General features: G+C 41.9%; 1 protein-coding gene, 1 long non-coding RNA gene and 1 pseudogene across 8 annotated transcripts in view; 2 read left to right on the top strand and 1 right to left on the bottom strand.

Annotated features, from left to right (window-relative positions):
* TRIM2 (tripartite motif containing 2) overlaps positions 1 to 20804 on the top strand; it is a 127486-nt gene that overhangs the window by 37790 nt on the left and 68892 nt on the right. For 2 of the 7 annotated variants that reach the window (XM_039875933.1, XM_039875929.1), the window contains exon 1: positions 7612 to 8162. The exons of 3 other annotated variants lie outside the window; for them this stretch is intronic. The gene's annotated coding sequence lies outside the window, so the exon portion shown is untranslated. Of the gene's footprint in view, positions 1 to 7611; positions 8163 to 8813; positions 9530 to 20804 lie in introns of those variants that run through there. 2 more of the 7 variants (XM_039875932.1, XM_039875930.1) reach the window with 1 other exon arrangement.
* Positions 14448 to 14566, bottom strand: LOC120613704 (uncharacterized; annotated as a pseudogene).
* Positions 14461 to 19335, top strand: LOC120613280 (uncharacterized). The gene is made up of 2 exons (XR_005655646.1): positions 14461 to 16581; positions 16763 to 19335. It is a non-coding gene; the product is annotated as an uncharacterized LOC120613280 (long non-coding RNA).

The following is a 20804-nucleotide window of genomic DNA, read 5'->3' as shown; positions in this document are numbered from 1 at the left end:
AACTGGATAAGGGGGAACTACTGTACAATCAAAGTCAAGCCCCTTTTCCCCCTTTCGAAGAAGCTTTTATCCCTCTAGTGTTTCTGTTAAATGACATTTTATTTTTTAATTTGCAAAACGTTTTTGTTTCTGCTAATCGTATTATGGGAATCCAGACATAAAGAAGACATAGATCCTACTCATATAGATTCCCCAAGGAGTTTACAAAGTAATAAAGGAGGCGAGCTGCATGCACAAGTGACCAGAATACCTGGGAGAGTGGAAGTGTTGTAAGTGGAATACAGTGTGCCGTGGGGGTTCAGAGGAAGATTGTCCTCATCCAAGGGCCGCTGTCTGAGCTTGGTAATCAGAGACAGGCAGGATTTTGGACTGGGGAAGATATAGAAAAGATAACACCAGGCTTAGCAGGAAAAGACATCACTAGAGCAGGAAAGTACAGATCAGGTGAGACTTAGGGAGTCACCAGGGTGGGGGTGGAGGGGGGACGTCGTGGTATCCAACGTTCTGGCGTAGGAGGAAGTTAGGTTATAAAATCAGCACTTACAAAGAGTCATGGTGACTAAATGTCCCTTGACAATCTGGAAATGTTCTTTCAACGATTCTAACCAGTTCTCCCTCCAGAGTTGTCACAGACCACAGTTCCTTTGAGCACCAAATGAAGTAGTTGGCTGTGTTTAGGGGCCATGTTGTGGCAAAGGGATGGAAGAAGGGAGGGAGGGAGGAAAATGAATGAATCATAACATAACTTAAAAATAAATAAGATCACACTTACTATGGCAGGATGCTCACACAATGATAGCCATGGGAGAACCAAGCTGGACAGGGAATTGCATATTCTCTCCAAGTTCCCCAGAAATAAATGGACAAAGAACGTGAACTGGCAGCTGAAAGGAGATATTAGTGAAAATAAACATATTTAAAATGTTCCACACCACTGATGATCAAATAAATGCACAATTTAAGAACAATGAGTTACTATTTTCTCTTTATCAGATTAGCAAATATTTTAAAATAACACTGTTGGTGAGGGTGTGTATCTCAATTTCCTGTTGCTGATGGGAACATACATTGGTGCAACCTTTCTAGAAAGTAATTGTGCAATGTTTTACTCTCTTGAGGGCCCTAAAAAATGTTAACACACCTTGATTTGATAATATTATTTGCAGGAATCTATGCTGAGACTACAGAGGTGTAAACAAAGATTTGTGTTTAGCAATTTCATTGAAGTTTTATTTATAATAATAGGAAATTTAGAAACGATATAAGCACTATGGAAATTGGTTGTATAAATGATATATCAATTAATGAAATATACTTAAGCTGTTTAAAAATGTGTTTTCAAATAATTTTACAGATATAAAATGCATATCATATGATACGTTTTTAAAAATCAGGTTTCAAAATTGAGTATGGTAAAAATATGCATGAGGAAAAAATAGAGACAATAAATGGTAATGTCATTTATGCATTTAGTCAGACTGTAAATATTAAGCATATTGTATGTCTGGCAATGTATTTATCTGTAGGTAGTGGGTCTGTAGATGATTTCTCTTTTATTCCTTATACTTTACTGGATTTTCCAAATTTTCTAGAGTATGTAATGGTTTTTTTTAATCTAAAATATTTATGTTAAGAAATCCTTTTAACAAATCTTTTAGGGCCCAAGCCCACCCTTCCATAAAGTCTTTCCTAGTTACTCTAATAAGAAGTGAGACGTGATCTCTCACTTTTCTGTGACTCTTTCAAATTGATCTTATCATATATGGTCTTGAATTGCAGCCACTTGTACATGTGACTTTCTTCCCAACTAGTTTGGGAGCTACAGGAGAATACAGATTATGGCTTAGAGGTCTTAAGTTCCTAAGAAAGAGCTTAGCTGTCTTTCCTTACCTTTTCCATAAGCCTTTCCTTCTACTTCCTTTGAATCCTCAAAACAGTTTTTTATGCCTCTTTTATTGGGAGTCCATTCTGCTTTGGATTATAGTTAATTGTGTTTGTCTTGATCGCGCACCGCTTCCCCACCCCCCCACCCCACACACATACTGTTTGTCATCTAATTCCTTATTACAGGAAACAAATCTTGTTTCTCTTTGTGCCCAGAGTGGTACCTTGCATAAAGTGTGTACTCAGTAAACATTGGGTGGGTTTATGACCGATAAATCCAGGCTATTTCCTGCTGTTTCCGATGGGTGCTTTTATTTAGCTCCTAATCTGAAGAGTTTAAGATTGCTTCACAGATTCAGGGACAAGGAAGTGGAATAAGAAAGCCTTCAAAGACTAAACAGACCAAGAGCAGGGCAGTCTTAAAGCTTAACCCACCAGAAAAATCTCCAGGAAATACATTTACCTTAGACTTGTGATTTCCCCTCTTTAGCTCCTCTTTAGCTCCTCTCTGAATCCTGAGAACTTTATCTGTGAAACTTTGCCTTCTTTGACCATTTCACAGACTCCGAGCATTAATCCCCCAAAGCATTCTATTTTTCCAGTCAAATTGAACACCATAGATTTGTCCTGCAACCCAATTTCAGGCCCTAATCTTCCAAACGTGGCCATTAAGAGAAAAGTTTAAAATCAAGGACTACATAAATATTATTTTAGAATAAAAAATAAAATTAAAGAAATAAGACACAAGATTCAATTAGATTTAACATGCATTTATTGTGTTCCAAATTTTTGCAAAGCCTTGCCCTGGGTATTGAAGATGATCCAAAAATTAAATAAGATACTGATATCATACATAAGATCCCATGTGGGTCTGGGAATATGACAGAGGAAAGGAAGGAGCAGAGTGGGAGGAGTCTGGAGAGAGGGAGGGCATGGTGCATGACTGCCAGGGTGCTGGATCAGGACTGGATAAAGGTGAGAAATAAATGGGAGAGCTGCTGGTAGCTGTGCTTATAATTGTGTCAGTGGCGGCCACAATTGGGTCTGTGCCCAGGAAATATAAGATGGGATGGGATCCAGATAGTGGAGGAAAAGCTTTAGGAAAAAGAATCCTAAGGCACTACTGAATAGAAGATGTGATATGAGACAGGTTATTTATAGAAAAAAAAATAGAGAGGGTGGTATTCAACAAAACCCAGTGCATCTGTCAGTGTTCTTAGTGACAACAGATACTACTCTAGTTAGTTTGAGCTTAAAAGGAGTTCGTTAAAGACTATCACGACACCATCAAGAAAGTGAAAGGACAACCTACAGAATGAGAGAAAATATTTTCAAATCATATATCTGGTAAGAAACTTGTATCTAGAATATAAAATTGCAACAATAAAAGATAAATTTTAAAAGACAATTAAAAATGGACAAAGAATGGTGGTTGCACAACAAACTGAATGTGCTTAATGCCACTGAGCTGTACACTTAAAAATGGTTAAAACAGGAAGTTTTGTGTTATGTATATTTAACCACAATTTTTAAAAATTATGTATTCTTTAAATAAGCAAAGGATTTCAAGAGACATTTCTTCAAGGAAGGTACACAAATGGCCAGTAAGCATATGAAAATATACTCAATACTATTAGTCATCAAGGAAATGCAAATCAAAGCCACAATGAAATACCACTTCACACCCACTAGGAAACTAGAACTCTCAGACATTCTTAGTGGGCATGTAAAGTGATGTAACCACTTCGAAAACTAGTCTGGCAGTTCCTCAAAATATTAATAATAGAATTACCATATGACCCAGCAATTCTACTCCTAGGTATATACCCAAGAGAAATGAACACATATGTCCACACAAAAAAATTATACGCAAATGTTCATAGCAACATTATTCATACTAGCCAAAAAGTGGAAACAATTCACATGTCCATCAACTAATGAGTGGATAAACAAAATGTGGTATGTCCATACAATGGAATATTATTTGGCAATAAAAATGAAGTACTGATACATACTACAAGGATAAATCTTTTTAAAAATTTTTGCTACGTGAAAGAAGCCGGACACAAAAGGCCCATATTGTATGATTCCATTTATATGAAGTGTCCAGAATAAGCAAATCCATAGAGACAGAAAGTGGATTGGTGGTTGCCAGGGGAAAGAGGAATGACCACGATTGTAGATGAGGTTTCTTTTTGCGATGATGCAAATGCTCTGGAGAGAGATAATGGTGATGGGTGCACAACATTGTGAAATATGCTAAAACCCACTGAATTTATCCTTTATTTAAATGGATGATTTTTAAAGTATGTGAATTATATCTTAATAAAGCTGTTATATATTTTTTTAATTTATTTTTTATGGTGACATTGGTTAACAAAATCCAATAAGTTTCAACTGTCCACTTTAATAGTAAGGCAAATATATGTTTACACTGTGTATTCACCTTCCATAGTTAGATTTCTTTCTGTCACCACATATTTGACCCCTTTTACCTCGTCTACCTCCCCTGTCCCCTCTGGTAACCACTAGTCTATTGTCCATGACCATGAATCTCTGTTTGTTTGTCCTGCTCATTTGTTGCTTTTAGGTTTATATCTCACATATAAGTGATATCATGTCGTTTTCAACTTTTCCTGTCTGGCTTATTTCGCTTAGCATGGTTATCTCGAGGTCCATCCATGTTGTCGCAAATGACAGTATTTCATCTCTTCTTATGGTTGAGTCATATTCCATTGTAGATATGTACCATAACTTCTTTATCCAGTCATCTATCATAGGATACTTCGGTTGCTTCCATGTCCTGGCCACTGTGAATAATGCTGTTATGAACATCGGTGTGCAAATATCTTTTCAGACATGGGTTTTTGAGTCTTTGGGGTAAATACCCAGTAGAAGGATTGCTGGATTGTATAGTAGATCAATTCGCAGTTTTTTGAAGACCCTCCATACTGTTTTCTGTAGTGGCTGTACCAATTTGCAGTCCCATCAGGAGTGTATGAGGGTTCCTTTTTCTCCGCATCCTCTCCAGCATTTGTTATTACTTGTCCTGTTGATTATAGCTATTCTAACAGATGTGAGATTGTATCTCATCGTGGTTTTGATCTGCAGTTCCCTAATAGCTAGCGATGTTGAGCATGTTTTCATATGTTTGTTGGCCATTTGTATGTCCTCTAGGGAGAATGTTATATTTTTTAAAAAGACTATTAAGTGGCTTGGAGGATCTCTAAGAAACGCAGAGGATAGGGCTCGGAGGCTGGCCAGCTGCGAACAATGCCTAAACGATGCCTGCAGATGGTTCCAGAATGAGCCCTAGTGCTGTGTCTCTGGGCACAGGCATCACAAACACTCCTTTAGATGATTACCAGGCCCTCTGCCGGCCCTGAGGGTCCACGTCACTCCACTAGGCTCCACCACCTCACAGAAAATGGCTTCTCTAGAGTCTGCTTCTCATCTTGCTTTCATGCAAACTGAAGTCTAGTGTCCCTCCACCTGATTGCCAGAGCCTTGGTCACAGTTTCATGCCCTAACTGCAAGGGAGGCTGAGAAAACAGGTTGTGACATGGGAGGCAAGACTCAAACAAATGTCCACTATACCACATTGCTCAATGGGTTTGCCTGGACAGAGGTTTTAAAGTCATAAAATGTTGGAGCTCAGTGGGCCTTCAGATGAAGGAGTAGTTCAGCTACTAGTCTGACTATGGAGTCCAATGATTGTCACATTACTGAAGGCCGTAGGCAATTTCTCGCTTTACCTTGTCTGACTTTTTAAGCATTTGGCCCTGTCAGTCACTCCTCAAACATTTCTCTTCCCTGTTTGTGGGCCACCCCTCATGTACCTTTCTAATCACTTTTCTCTCTGTTTCCAACCAGAGCTTCTCTCTTTGCCCCACTTAAAGCTGGTATTTCTCCTCATCTCTATAAAAGATTAATCCTGCTCTTAACAACTCAGTTCACACTGTGTGAATGTTACGGGTTGAATTGTGTTCCCCCCAAAATCATATGTTGAAGTCTTAACCACCACTAACTCAGAATGTAACCTTATATGGAAATAGGGTAATTTCCAAATAGGACATGGAAATAAGGGCAGATGTAACTAGTTAAAATGAGATCATATCGGAATAGGGTGGGCCCCTAATCTAATATGACTGATGTCCTTACAGAGAGGAGAAATTTGGACACAGACTGGGGTTACGTTTCCACAAGCCAAGGAACTACTACAGTGAGCAGAGTCCTGGAACAGACCCCTCCCTAGCAACATCAGAGGCTGAATGGTCCTGCTAGCACATTGCTTGGATATCCAGCCTCCAGATCTGTGAGATAATAAATTTCTGTTGTTTAAGCCACTTCATTTGTGGCACTTTCTTAGGACAGCCCTAGCAAACTAAGTGAATTTTTCTCTACTCTTGTATTTGCCTTCTATTTATGAGTAGACAATGGCCTCATTTGTATAGCTAGCCCGTAATGCCCCAATACCTTATAGATCCACTTGGCTGTCTTGCCCGCTGGGACATTTACATTCAGATATCCTACAAAAAGCACATGCTTAACTTATCTAAACTCAACTCATCATTTCTCTGGTCTTACTTGCTCCTCCTCCTTCCTTCTTCTGTTGGTGAATGGTACCCTCCATCCACCCTGTTGCCCATGTCAGAACCTGAGCGATAGCCTGCAGCTCTGCCCTCTCCTCATTACCAGGCACCAGGCATCCCAAAGGCTCCACCGCTCTCATATTTTTGGAGTCTTTCCAGTCCACCCCAGCCCCACCTCCACTCCTTTCCTAGGCTGTCTGCCTTCCATATGCCTTCCACAGTAATCTTTCTGAAACACAAATCTAATCAAGAGACTCATCTGCTTAAAATCCTTCAGAACAAAGATCATATCCCAGAGTGTAGCAGATGAGACCTTTGCGGTCTGACTCCTTGCCATCCTCAATAAATCCATCTCTCAGCTTTGTTCCTCTCCGCTGCTTTCTGCATCCATTCAGAGGTTCAGATCTTACCCCTGCCTCTTTGTTCTACCTGATGCCTGCTCAGTCTTCAAAACATAAATGCGACTTCCTCTGGGAAGCCTTCCTTGATTTCCAGCATGATTTAAAATCTGCTTCTATGTTCGTTTAACCCCCTGGGCATATATATATTCTACCATAGCAATTTCACCATGCACTGAAATTGTTGGTCTCCACCCCAAGCCCCTTCTCACCACCCTTCCCACTAGTAAGGCACTTGACAGTAGAGACTTAAGACTTTTATAACTTTCTATTCTCAGCCTAGTGCCTGGCAAATATTCACTCAAATGTTTCCAGGAGGTAGGAAGGAAGAAAAGGGGGAAGAGGGAGACTCCCTACCCCTACTCATTTTACAGAGTAAAGAGACCCTGAAAAGCAGTCATTTCTCATCATGCTCTGTGCTGATGGTGTTGTAGTCGACACGTTTGTCAGAATTAAAGTAAATGTAGAGATTTTTTTCCTCTTACACTCAGTTGTTGTGATTGCTTTTAATTACGAACTGTGCTATAATGGAGGTTGGCCCTTTTCAGCTCTCTCAGTCCCATCAAATTCAAGTCACATCTCCTGAAGGGACTGACTTTGCATCTATCTGTGTTTACTCGGCTGGCGAGGGGGACGCGTTTTTCAGGAGTAGACCTGGAAACTGAGCCAAGTCCTTTTTTTCTGTCCCCTGGGCTGCGATTGGCCCTTCCCGGAGGCTGCCGCAGGAGCCTTTAGTCATCGCGCTGGCAAATCTCTCTGGAATTGGGCACCAACTTGCGTGGTGTTTTCGTGCTTTGTGTGGGGATTAGCGGCCCGGCCGGGTTGGGAATGCTACGAGAGGGAGCGAGCTGGATAATATGTAATCCAGGATTTGCCTGTGCCTCGGGGCGTATGGAAAACAGATGTCCCTGCTCCCCGCCTGAGCACAGGATGGAAATGACCAACCAGAGCGCCCTTCGGAACCGAGGACTCCGAGATAAGGCCCTTTCGAATCCAGCCAGGAGGCAGCTTTTCCTCCGCTGGTCTGTTGTCGCTACTTCAGTTTAGTGCTCAGAAACGGTGGGCGATAAAGTAGTGTCACCTTCAGGGACAGCCGGGCGGCAGAACCGCAGCGGCGGGGAGAAGCAGGAGGCGCGGGGGACCAGCGCCCACGCCTGGTTCGCCCGCTCGGGTTCCGAGCGCGCACACCCGGCCGCCGGGGTGGACGCAGCCCGGACGGAGGCGGAGCCGCCGGCCACCCCCCGGCGCCAGGGCCCCTTTTCTCTGCCGTGCAAGTCGCCGTCACACAGTAAGTCAGGGCTCGGGCTGCGGTGCGGGGGCTGAGCGTGCGGGCTGGCGCCAGTGGGCCGGGCCCGGCCCCTCCCCACCTGGAGCCTTCCCCCGGGGCAAGGTCCGGGTGCACTGAGGTGTGCGCGGAGCCTGCAGAGAATCCACTTCCGGATCCCGGCTGGGTGCGCAGAAGCCCGCGCCGGCGGGAGCGGCGGGCGCTGTCCGCGGGGGCTGCGGAAGTGCTAAACCTTGACGTTGCCTCGCTCTCGGCCGGGCCAGCGGAGATCGACCCGGGGACAGGGACCCTCCGCCATTCCTGAAATACATGCGCAGAGCTTTGGAAGGAAAGCTTTTGACTTCATTTTACACCGAGAAAGGAAAAAAAAAAAAAAGATATTCTGCGTTCTTAAAGCAGTAACTTTAATAATTTTTGAAAACTGTGTCTTCTCCTCCTCCTCCCTCCACCCCTTCTCTTAAATTTTGGCTGTTTCCCTAAAAGTAACTAGCCAGCTAGATTTCCTTCCTATTAGCCTCCATTCTTATCCTCTGCCCAAGTTCATACTACAGTCTGGCTTATCAGAGGCGGGAGATGTTTGATTTTTGAGGCTTCTCGGGGCTCTTTTCGATTGATGTATTCTGGAAAATGCTTGCCCGGTATTGAAAACTTCATGCAGCTGGTAAATTAGGTAAAAGACTGGGATGCTGGGAGCAGTTTGTGGCTTGAAATGCCTGTCAGATTCAAAGCATTCTATGAATCCCAAGTTCATTCCCACCTGCAGTCCGGCCCCCACGGAGCAACTGGTTCCTTCTTCACCCTTTCCCTCCCCTGAGAAATCCCCAGCCTTAATTTATGAAATAGAGACAGCTTTAGATTCCAACAGTTAATTTTAAAGCACTCAGAATTCCAGGCATGGGAACATTAGGTTAGTCCTTAGGGTGGGAGAGGCTGTTGCTCTTAGGCAGCGTGCCTACGAGCCTTTTTTCACTGAACGCTTTTTAGCCCATTTCCTTCTAAAAATGGAGATTAACTTTTACGTCAGTATTTTGAAAATATTGTTATGGGCTTCTTGCATGACAAGTCGCATTTCCGGGTTCTTTTACCAGGGGGTGGGAGGAGGTATTGTGCTCAGTTCACCGCCTCCCAGCTCTACTTGACCTCTAGTCTCAGATTTCTACTTCATCCTTGGCAAACCTACTACTTGCCCTTCAGCTGAAAGAAACAAAAGAACAGGAATGACTCAGGACACTTTGACTACCACAGCCTTAACCAAAGACGAAAGGCATTTGATTGAATCCTTTACATTTCCTTCTTCAAATTTAGTTGCCTCTAGCAATTAAGGATTGACTTGAAACACAACAAAAACTCCACCTCCCTCCTCTCTTAGGGTAAGTAAGGCAAAGCCGCCTACACAAGGGAAATGTCTTCATGGTAAGATAGTTCAGTCCTGTCCTGGACTGGGTACCGACGGGTTAACAGAAGATCTCTTTCACCTTTGGATCTTCACGTTCTTTCCCTGGTAGCCTCCTTTTTCTCTCTACCCTTTTCTACGCTGTCCCGCGTGGGTACATAGCACGACTCTTTTGGATCATGGAATCTAGGATACTACCTGGGCAGCGTCCCCTTATCAGTGTTCTCAGAACATTTTTCCAAATCCTGCCTTTATTTTCCTGGAAATATCCATGTCAATTACATCCTCCATTGGAAATTCCACTGTATCTTTCAAAATGAAATGTGACGCCTACATCTTGAAATAGTTTTCTTGCACTATCATTTTAATGTGGATTTTCCTGGTTTCCTGCTCGTCTGGTCAGCTTGTTATTTCTACTTCATACTGAAACACAAGTGGAAGGAACTTCTCATAAGATGCTGCACATAAATGGGTCAGGGCATCTCCTTGAGAATTAACAGCAGACACTCTGACCTTTTCTTTGGTCTGCCTTTGGGTTGAATTCTGTCCTTCGAATTTCTGTTCACAGACTACTCTGGAAAGGAGTTGGATGTTTACCTTGGGGCTCAGGAGTGATGTGTTCATTTGGCCTTTTCTGAGCAGCAGAAACTTGGAACTCACCAGGTGCTGCTTAGTGTGAATTTGGCTGTTCAGTGGCAATATCCCAGTCTGGAAACACAGCAGTGCACAAGGAACCTTTGAAAATGCCAACCTGAAACCCTGAAACTTGGGGAGATAACACCACTCCACTAAAAATGACACTGTTTGATTTACCCCAAATCCATCTTGGATGACAAATTCCCAAAAGACAATTTTAGCTTGGTTTGTACAGGCTCTACAGGTTTGTGCTGGCAGGTGCTGGCAAGATGCTTTTGATGCTGCTGCTAATGATGCAGATTGGAACGATGATGGTTTTCCTTTTAGGTTTCATGAGAAAATACATTCTAGGATGTCTGTTGGAGAAGCCTCTCTGAGACCGTTATCTTAAAAGCCTCGAGTTAAGGCTGAGTTACTATCATGCTCCATCACCAACATTATTTCTTATACTCTTATGTATTAGACCTTTAGTCTGACCTGCTAATTGGCAAATCTGAAAGAGTCCCTGCAAGTCATTTGTGAGTTCAGTTTATTATTTTCTTTGGAAGAGAATGATCTTTGATATGGATAGTGTTTGGTCTTAGAAGAATTGGTAGTGCAACTCAACCTTTGAGATAAGTAGATAGAGAGAAAAGGAAGGGGAGTATCTCTAGGGGCACAGAGCCACTGTTTACTAGCCACCCAGCTTTTATGTATTTTTTTTTTTTGAGAGTTTAATGGAAATTCAAACTGAGAAACTGAGCTTCTGTTGGCAAATATCCTTTTTTTTTTTTTTTTGGCAGATATTGTATCTTATTAATAAATGTTCCTCTTCTGTAAAACTATTAATCTCATCTTAACCCATGAACGGAAATATCCTCATCCTAGAATTTTCAATACATTCTTCTTTTGCATAACATACTGGATGCCTAGATGAAATTTATTTAGGCAGAAGGGCTGGCCAGGATGATGAGGATTTGTACTTGAGTAGGACAAAAATACTGTATCTGTCAGCATCTTTATTGACTTATGACAGTTTAAAAGTGCTGGAATGGAAGCTCTGGATACAGATTCGCTTCCACCTTCACTGGAGTGAAATGAATCAACCTAAGAAGTGCAGGCTTTTGGAACCGGAGCAATTTGTAGAAATATGCTAGAGGCAATTGGAGTTCTGGGAGGTGATTAGCCTTTTAAATCACATCTCCTTATTGTAAAATGTTTCTCAGGTTTCAGAATTCAGAATGCCTGCTGTTGAAGGATATCTGTTTTAGTTTAAATGTAGTCATTGATTTAAACCAAAATATCAAGTCCTGCTGACCTGCTTATCCTCCCATTAAGATCAAGACTAACATTTCAGAACTCTCATTGCTGACTTTCAGGGATGATGATTTTGAGGACCAGGAAGCAAACAAAATGGAGAGTCTCTCAGTTTAAGACTCCCGAAAAGAGATCTCTGACATATGACCCAAAATGTGAAAGATTAAATAGACCCACTTGTGTTTAATTTGTTCTTTCCAATCAGGTAGAAGAAAAGAAAGATGTTTTTTGAAGCCCGGGCTGTCAGCCAATAGGACTTATTTAACAAATATAATGTTTCAATCTCCCTGCTTTGTGATCTGAAAAGTACAATAGCGTAAGAGGCAGAGCATAAACCTTGAAGGGATTTTCAAGCCTTGGTGGAACCTTCAGACATTAGCAAACTGATGATTGATTTCCTCACCTGGGAAACCAGGTCAAAGGGCTGTGGCAGAACCTTCTTCTGTAGTCCTGCTACGACCACTTCTGGATGGAATTAAGGTGGTTCCTTGACCTGAGATTTGCTTCCTTTGGCAGCGAAAGATGTGTTCTTGGCTCTTTCAACATGACACAAGTGGAGTGACATTTGCTACCCAACCCTAAGACTATTCGATGATCGGCTTTATTCCTATAATGTTCCTTTCCCAGCCACCAAGCCATCAGCAGCAACTGGGCTAGCACCAAAATGACCCATAATGGGGGCATTGCTGGAGGGTAAAATGATAGATAGCCTTGAGCTTCACCTTAATTAAGAGGATGAGATCTGGTCTCCTTAATCATGAATCTAGCCTCTCAGACTAAACAAAGAACTGTCCCTTTTGCTGACCACATGCAATTTATTTAAATTAGTGTTGCACGTTCAACAATGGTGTCAAAGCTATATTATAAAACCTCCCAAAAGAGTGAGTTTGGGGGCGTTTGCTTAAGGGTTAAAAAGGTATTAGCTACATTGAACAAGATTTGCATCTTCTTAGCTTGCCTGTATTTCCTGACTACTGGACAAGATGGGAGGGTCCCTGGCTCTTATCAGCCTGCCTTAGTTATGATTCTGATGGGAATTTAAATAGTGAACCAGAAATATAGGAGCAGGAAGACAAAGGACAGGAACTTGCAGGATACTCGAAAGAAGGGAAGCCTGGGGTAAATTCTGACACCTCGTCTTTTATTTGTAATTCAAGATTAATGGTACCCTTTGCCTTAGCAGCAGCGCAGGCTATCTCACTGTTAGTAAATCTCCTTGGTTCTAGGGAGTGATTGTCTCCTTGATGATTTGGGGCAGCTGACTCAACTTTATTGTTCAGCACTTGTCCACGGGTTCCTGCACTAGTCCCGTGCATTGGATTCTGCTTTTGGAAAGCAAAATAATTGCCATTTTAGTCAAAGGAGATCATAAAAGTGAACCTCTTATGAAATGTAAGCACATTGTGAATTCCCCCTTATTTAGCATGGCCAATCAGAAGTCACCCAAGGAAAATGGATACAAAGGTACTCAGATTGGCTGAAGGTTTGCTTCTTGATTGCTGCAGAATACAAATGGCAAAGACTAGATGTCTTTCTCTTTGAAATCTTAGCCAATAATGAAGCCACTCTAAAAACCGGTTTAACAAATTCTTATAGAATGTGGCCTCCAGATTTCTCCAGATTAAAAAGAATTCTTTCTGACAAAGCTATTTCTGTTTTAGAGAAGCAGTGCTTCGCCAATCTGTTGTGTCATACGCTCTACAACAAGTGAGCCTTGAATGGCAAATGCTGTCTTTTGCACCAGGTGACATGACAGTTGCGCGGTCCTGTTGTGCAGTGAAGCGATGTGATGGGTGCCATTGTGTAGAGGAAGGACAAGCAGAGACTTACTGCCACGTTTTTTGTTTTTCCATATTTTGTTTTTCCATATCTTCAGCCATCAAATAACAATTACCCTTCGAGGGTCTTTCATCCCTTTCCTCCCCCAACATCTGCATCGAGAAACCTAAACTACAAAGTAATTGATGCCTGAAGACTAAAGCCCACTCAAAGCTGCCAAACCACCATGAAAAGATCTAAGAGACTGAACAGGGAAGAGGTAGGAGTGAAGGGTGTGGGGCCCCCTGCACAAAGTGCTCCTTTCTGTTGTGACATTTACTCAAATTTCTCTGCTTTGGCTACAGACCCCACAGAAGAAGGTGTGTTTTATTCATTTTTAACACAATTTCATTAAAAGAAAACAGATTGGATTTCTGAGGGATTTCCTCTACAAGGATTTTATTTGTAGTCCACATAAATTGTTTTGCTTAAATGAAATTTCTGAATCTTTAATAAGCATCTATTATAGGTCAAACCATACTACTTTCTAAAAAGCCTTTACATATCAAGAATGGGAAATAATTAAGAATTTGCTTTGAATAGTTAAAGCAGTTTCTGTAATGGGAGGAAGACAGATTTGTTGGGTTAAGATATTCTGAATTCCATCTGCATGGGAGCTGGTTTTCATTTATTATGCGGTACAAAATATTCTTGGCATGTTTGGGGCTTCTTCCACACAGGATGCTCCACGTTAAAACTAAATCTAGGTAGAACTGAATAGATTTCTTTCTCTAGATTTTTTTTCCCCCTCAACTATTTCCTCTTGATCAAGTCCCTTGGATAAATGTGTTCACTGAAGTGCTGCCTGGTCTCTATCTAAGTAGTTTCATCTTCAATACTCGTTATTCAGCCCTTCAGCTAGTATCTGTGGATGGGTGGTCAAAGCGGGGCTTAAGTTCACCAGCAGACCAAAGGGAGGGAGTCATTCCCAGTGGAGACACTCAGACCTCCTTGTGTCCTAGATTTATTTTCCAGTCCCTAGAGACCCAGGCCTTAGCTTTCTGAATTTTACGTATAATGGCTGCTACCATGCTTATACTTTTTTTTTTTTTTAATTTTTTCTTTTAGGCAAGGCAACCCTTGGTTGACTTCACAGATTGCAAGGACCTCGTCAGCTTACAATCACTTATTTTTTTTATTTTTTACGCCGACAGCACCTGGTTTTCCTAGGTGGTCTCCCATCCAAGTACTAACCAGGCCCGACCTTGCTTAGCTTCCAAGATCAGACAGGATCGGGCTTGTTCAGGGTGGCATGGCTATCGACCATACTTATACTCTTAATATGCATTCAGTATTTGGCTTCCACAACTTGAAAATGATCACTTGATTCACTCAAAAATCATCAGCCAGGGTATTAAGTTTGTGGAACAAGTGCCAAAGGTGAAATATAAGAAAAAAAATTAATTTAATCCTTTAAAATAGAAACATTTAAGTTTTTTTTTAAAAAAAGTCTTAATTCACGTGGCTGGTTTTGTAGGGAAAGTTTGGTGGTTTGGAGATGTGAATTTTGACTCTGTCTACTACTGAAACTTGTCTTCATTGGAAATATGAGTGAGGGTTTGGCTCTTAATTTAATATGCTCAATCGACGAAGCATATTGAGATTCTAAATTGACAAAGGTTGACTTGCTTTTTGTATTACAGGCATATGTATCAATTCCTGGTTAGTTTTCAGTCTTAAAACCAGTAGAATTAAATTAAAAAACAAAACATTAAATCTTGACTTAGGCATAATGTGTTACCTTATGGACTGATTGCACTAGAACTAATTATGTCAGGGACTGTCAGTTGTTTCTCCTGAGAGCCTGGGATACTGCATGCTTTAAGATAGATTGAGGTGACTGTATGCTCTCTATTTTTTATTTATGAAGATAACCTTGATGACCCACCAGGATGTGCTGTGCAGTTTTCCCCATCCTTTCTCTTACTCGTTATTAGTCTTGAAATTTATCCATGCCCTTGGCATGAATCTTGAAGAAGCAGGTCACTTGATTCAAGCCCATAATTTCACCAGCATAGCAGCTAACTAAGCTAACTTGGCACTGAGATGATAATAATGATTTCATCTCATATTTGAGCAAATCTTTACCTAAAAAATATCACTTTCGCATTCCATCTTATCTTCACAACTACTCTGCAAGGTAATATTTTAGAGGTAAGGAAACCAAGCCTCCAAGAATGACTTTCCCAGTAAAGGAGGAGTTAGGACTCACATCCGGGACATTATTTTCACTAAACCAGAATGCTCAGTAACACTTGATTAGATGACATGTTAAAATATTGGAATTGTGAGAAACTCTAGATGAGAGGATGTTTTGTTGAGAAAACAAATCCAAGAAGGTATTTGGAAAAATGGTTTCCAATAGAGATTTGTCACTTAAAATTTAACTCTAGACCCAAGAATATCACATAAGAAACCATTAGGGAACTATGTTAACAAGATATAATTAAGTGACAACTTGTATGATACAGACGATAAGTACAGTCATAGTTCAGAGGAGAGAGAAAACCATGGGCCAAAAAAATCAGGGACAGTTTAATTGAGGAAGAGAGACAAAAGTTAGAGCTTAAAGAATGTACAAGATTTAGATGGAAGAGAGAAGTAGGTAGGGCATAATAGCCTGCTGGGAACATCTCAGGCATAGATAGGGAGACATCTTCCAGATGGAGATTAGCGGGAAAACCCATTTGAATGGAAGAGGGCTGACCAGAAGGTCTAGGTAAGGAAGTCGTCGGAGCTAAGATTTAGTAGGGAGGATGTGGCCACATCAAAGAGAATCTTTAGTGCCAGATATAGAAACATGGACTGATGTTGAGGCGCAGTAAAGTGTGGGCAGGATGGGTTCCTTCTGAGGGCTGTGGGGGAGAATCTGTTCTATGCCTCTCTTCTAGCTTCTGGTGGCCTCAGACATTCTTTGGCTTATAGATGGTATTTTTCCCTGCCTCTTCACATCGTTTTACTTCTATGCGTGTTTCTGTGTCCAAATTTCCCTTTTTTATAAGAACACTGGTCATATTGCATTAGGGCCCGCCCTAATGACCTCATTTTATTTGATTACCTCTGTGAAGACCTATTTCCAAATATTCTGAGGTCCTGGAGCCTCTCCCAGAAGAGTGAATTCAGGAGCAGCAGCAGAGTGGTCTGTGCGCTCGGGGACTTGCGGAGGCGAGGGGAGGGTGAAGACGGAGAGAGACGGTCGAGATGCCCTGAGTTAAAGTTTGGATATGCTGAGTCGAAGATGATGGAGCAACCCCGTGGAGATGGCAAGCAGGCTGTTAGGTTCACGGTTCTGGGCTCAGAAGAAAGGTCTGGGTAGGAAACAAAAATCGGGCAGGGTAAGAGATCATAATAATGAGCATTGACAGTTAAGCAGGCACCGTCCGTAATGCTCTCCATGCATTTTCTCTAATCTTTTCAACAACCATATATAATAGATACTATTATTTTCTTCATTTTACAGACTATGGATCTAACTAAGTCACGAGGACATTCAACAGTAACCTGCCTAAGGTCACACTCTACGTAAAAGATCCATAAACTTCTGCACTCGAATTTCCCAAACGTGACTGACTGTGATCCACAGTAAAAACATATTTTACGTTGCGATCCATTATGGACGTATATGTTACAGGGCAACGAAAGTTGCATGAAATCACACTTAGCCCTCTACTGTTTTCTGTTCTGTTTCGTTGTTTAAATAGGCTGGTTGCAACCCACAACTTGATACCCAACCCACTCTTGAAACCCAGTTTTAGATTTGTGGTTCAACACCCTCTCGCCTCACACACCCAAATCGGGTGACAGCCGTGGGACTGCACAGATGAGGAGAGATGGAAGCGACATCATAGACATTAGGAGGGAGCTTCACTTCAGGGTGATTTTAAGTCAAAAATATAACATGATGAGAAGTGAATCTCTTCTGTCAAATCATGCCCTGAGGGCATGTCTGTGGAAGCCAGCTCTTCAGCAGTGAGTCATTTATGGCTGTCACATGCATTTATGAGGATCGAAGCCATTTTTGCTGCCAAGTTTTTCCACTGGATGGTACAGAAAAAGATTCAGATGCACTTAACTTTGTAGAATTTTGAAGTTGTTGTTCTAAAATTGCTACAGGATTACATGGCAGCAGAATTTTGGCACGCGGCCCAAAGAAAACCAGCCCTCCGCCTGTATTGCACTTTGATATAATTCCTACAGACAGTAATTGCAATAGGAAACAATACCCCAAGGTGGAAGTTATGGGATATGACATTGAACATCTTGCTCAGCAGGAAATGGGTTTGCTGGCAGGACTTTAGGGATCTGCTCCCAAAATATATCATGGACTCTGAATGTATCCATCCTGCCTTCCGCTTCCTAGGAAGAGGGCAAATGTTCCTTTCCACTAGCCTTAGCCCCTTCTGAGTGGCTGTCTGCGTCCTCACCCCCTTCAGGTCCCATTCCCTCATTAACCCTTCTTTTCCTCTTTAGCACCATCATTTTCTCCTTTTGTATGGCTTCCCTTCCTTCTGACTTCAAATACACCTGCGTTTTCTTGCAAAAGCCCCTCGGCAGAAGGAATGTTGTGAGGTAACTGTTCTCTGTCTTGATAGCGGTGGTGGTTACGAGACTGTATGTGTTTAAACAAATTCACAGAACCGAACAGTAGAGTGAATCTTATTATATGGAAACTGTATCTTAAAAACCATGACTTTAAAATAAAATCCCCACCCCAGACCCTTTTCTTAATCCTGTTGTCCTGCGTTATCATCCTCATTTCTTCCTCCCTTCCCCTGACACTTTCTCTTCCCATTGTCTTCATATTGAAAACCAAAGTCTTCTGGTTTCTCCCGAAGCCGATTCTCTTCCCGTTCTCCTCCTTCCTTCCGATGATTTCTGGCACTGAAACTTGTACTGAAAACTCTCTTTTTCTTCAGCTTGGAGGTGGAGAATTTGGCTGTTTCTCCTCGGTCTCTTCAAATGCTACTTTGACTTGCTAGCAATCGTTTAATTTCTAGAATTTGCCAAAATATCAAGCCCTCTGCTCATTTCCTGCTACACTCGCTCCCTCGGAGCTCTCACCTGCTCTCGTGGGTTAAAGGACTGCTTGAATGTGTTTAACTCCCAAATCTCTGTCTAGAGAGAGGACAGCTGGCTCAGGTTTCCAGTAACTCAGTAGACGTCTCCACTTGACTGTCACCACCTCAAATTCAGCACGTGCAGCTGAATTTTGCCAGCTGCTCTCACTGGTGTAGGTGACCTCACCGCTGGTCCTCTCAGGCCAGACTCCCTGAAGATGCCAGCCATTCAGCCTTCTATGTCATCCCTGTAGTCAGCAATCAAGCTCAAAGGAGGCAGAGATGCTCTGCAAACTGTCATGTCCTAGACTTCTATCTTTTCAACTCTTCCTTTGAAAAGTCTATAGATTTTACCTATTTTTTCCACATCCTTCACTGCCAGCCTAAGCTCCCTCTCTTCTCTCCAGCGTATTCTGTATTCTGTTGTCAGTCCATCTGTACTGAAATACCTTTCCCCCTCTTACTGAACTCAAGACTCTTTAAAAGCTCCTGTTATGGAATGAATTGTGTCCTCCCACAAAAGGATATGCTTTCTGTTTTCTTAAGCTCTTTTTATTCCTTTCTGATCAAGAGAAAAAGTTATTCTCTGTTTGTAATCGTCAAAGAATGCAGTCACCAAATGAACGTTACAAAGAAGTGGACTGAATCTCTCTCTCTCTCTTTTATTCTCTTCAACAAACAGCACAACTTCTATCAAGTAATCTCTCTCTCATTCATCTTTGTCTCAATAAGAAGCAGAATTTTAAAGCAGCATAAAGTGTCCACGGCATCTGAACTTTCTGTAGTGGTAGATAAGATCACTAAATACAAGCTAAATACATCACTAAATACATCCCTAATTCCTCATTTAGCTTAAAAATAAAAGTTGATTACTGTGAAACTGTGCATAAAGATTACTAGGCTATTTTCGAACATGTTTTCCTTTAATAAGCCTGCAAATACTTAAGGCCAAGCAATAAAAAATAATGAGATGCAACATCTTATTTGGTAGTGTTTTCTTTCCAATATGTTTTTGCCTCTCTTGTGGAAGGAAGATGTTTTATTTTGTAGTTTGGACTACTCTTTTAAAACTACATGTTTGTATAAGTAATAAGTATTTTTCTCTTAAAATAAAAAAATATATATCAAATACTCTTCACCCACTGTGAGAAGACTTAGTCCAGGAGTAGATTTCTTCTCTTCTCTTGCCTGTGTTGCTTCTCTCATCAGCACCAGGTTCCTTCCCCTGCTTCTAGGACTCCACATGTCGTAAGAACTTATTCAGGACTTATTATGAAAAAGCAAGTGAGTTACAGAATATCTAACAGGCTGTTTTTTTTACTGTGGCTCCCAGTATTTACACTTATCCAGTAACCATGTAAATGTGTTCAGTTAGTAATGTGAAAAACTTTTCCTGCAGAGTACATGTAACTCGCAAGCAGGTTACCCTGTCCTTAGAATCTTGCTTGTAGCGTTTCCTAATAGATCCCTTCTACGAACATAGTTCAAAAGTATCTTTAGCAGAGGTTCAATTGTAGCAAGTATTGGAGAAGGTGTTTTACATGAGAACCTGGCCAGGGAGACATGGTTCTCCAGAGGAGCTGGTCCGACAGCCCCCAGTCATGCCCAGAGAGGCTTGACACTCGGTCATTCTACATCACACGGTATTGGAAGCCATGTGTCAAGACTGCATGTGTCGTCATTGGAGAGTGACCCTGTCCCCATGAAGTTTGAAGTTTGGCGAGGGAGGCAGTTTTAACTAAGCAAGCACATAGGTATGTCATTACAAACTGTGACAATTATCATGAAGGATTCAAACAGGCTAGAGTGCTATATCACAAAGAGGGGACACCCACATATGACAGGAGGGCAAGGGAAGGCCTCAGAAGGAGGCAGCATTTGGCAGAGACCTAAGGGGGCAGGGGCGGCCTTGTAGCGAGGGCTGGGAGCAGCAGGACCCATGGGCACCTAGTGCCCTGTGAGGAAGAAGCTCACCTCTCCTTCATGAAGACCCAATGATGTAGCCTGATGAAGTCCAAAGAAGAGGCCGCCTCTTTCTCTGGACTTAGGTCTCAGAATTTGGACTTCAGGTAATACATTGACTGATTCGGGAAAAGTTAGAAACAGCAGAGACGGAATGAATAACAGGGAAGAGCAGAAGCCAGAGGCCACAGGGAGGCTGGGGAAAGGTCCCAGTACACCGCTAGGCGAGCCCTGGCCAGTGGCATAAATAGAAAAACAGAAACAAAACCTGTTTTTATAATGAATGAGCTTTACAAGCAAGTCTAAATTGAGACTAATTCTTCCACTTTTGGGGGCAAACATGTGTTGATAGCTTTTTAAAAACAGAGGAGCAATTTCACTGAGGCCCATCAGGGAGCATGAAAAAGAAGGGCCCGGACGGGCCGGCTGTCCACGCCAGCAACACGGGTCTTTGGAGTAAATCATGTGCTTTTATCACTTTAC

The sequence above is a fragment of the Pteropus medius genome, unplaced genomic scaffold (genome assembly GCF_902729225.1).
Source record: "Pteropus medius unplaced genomic scaffold, Ma_sr-lr_union100, whole genome shotgun sequence".
Classification (NCBI taxonomy): domain Eukaryota; kingdom Metazoa; phylum Chordata; class Mammalia; order Chiroptera; family Pteropodidae; genus Pteropus; species Pteropus medius.
This window is presented reverse-complemented; position numbering and strand designations above follow the sequence as displayed.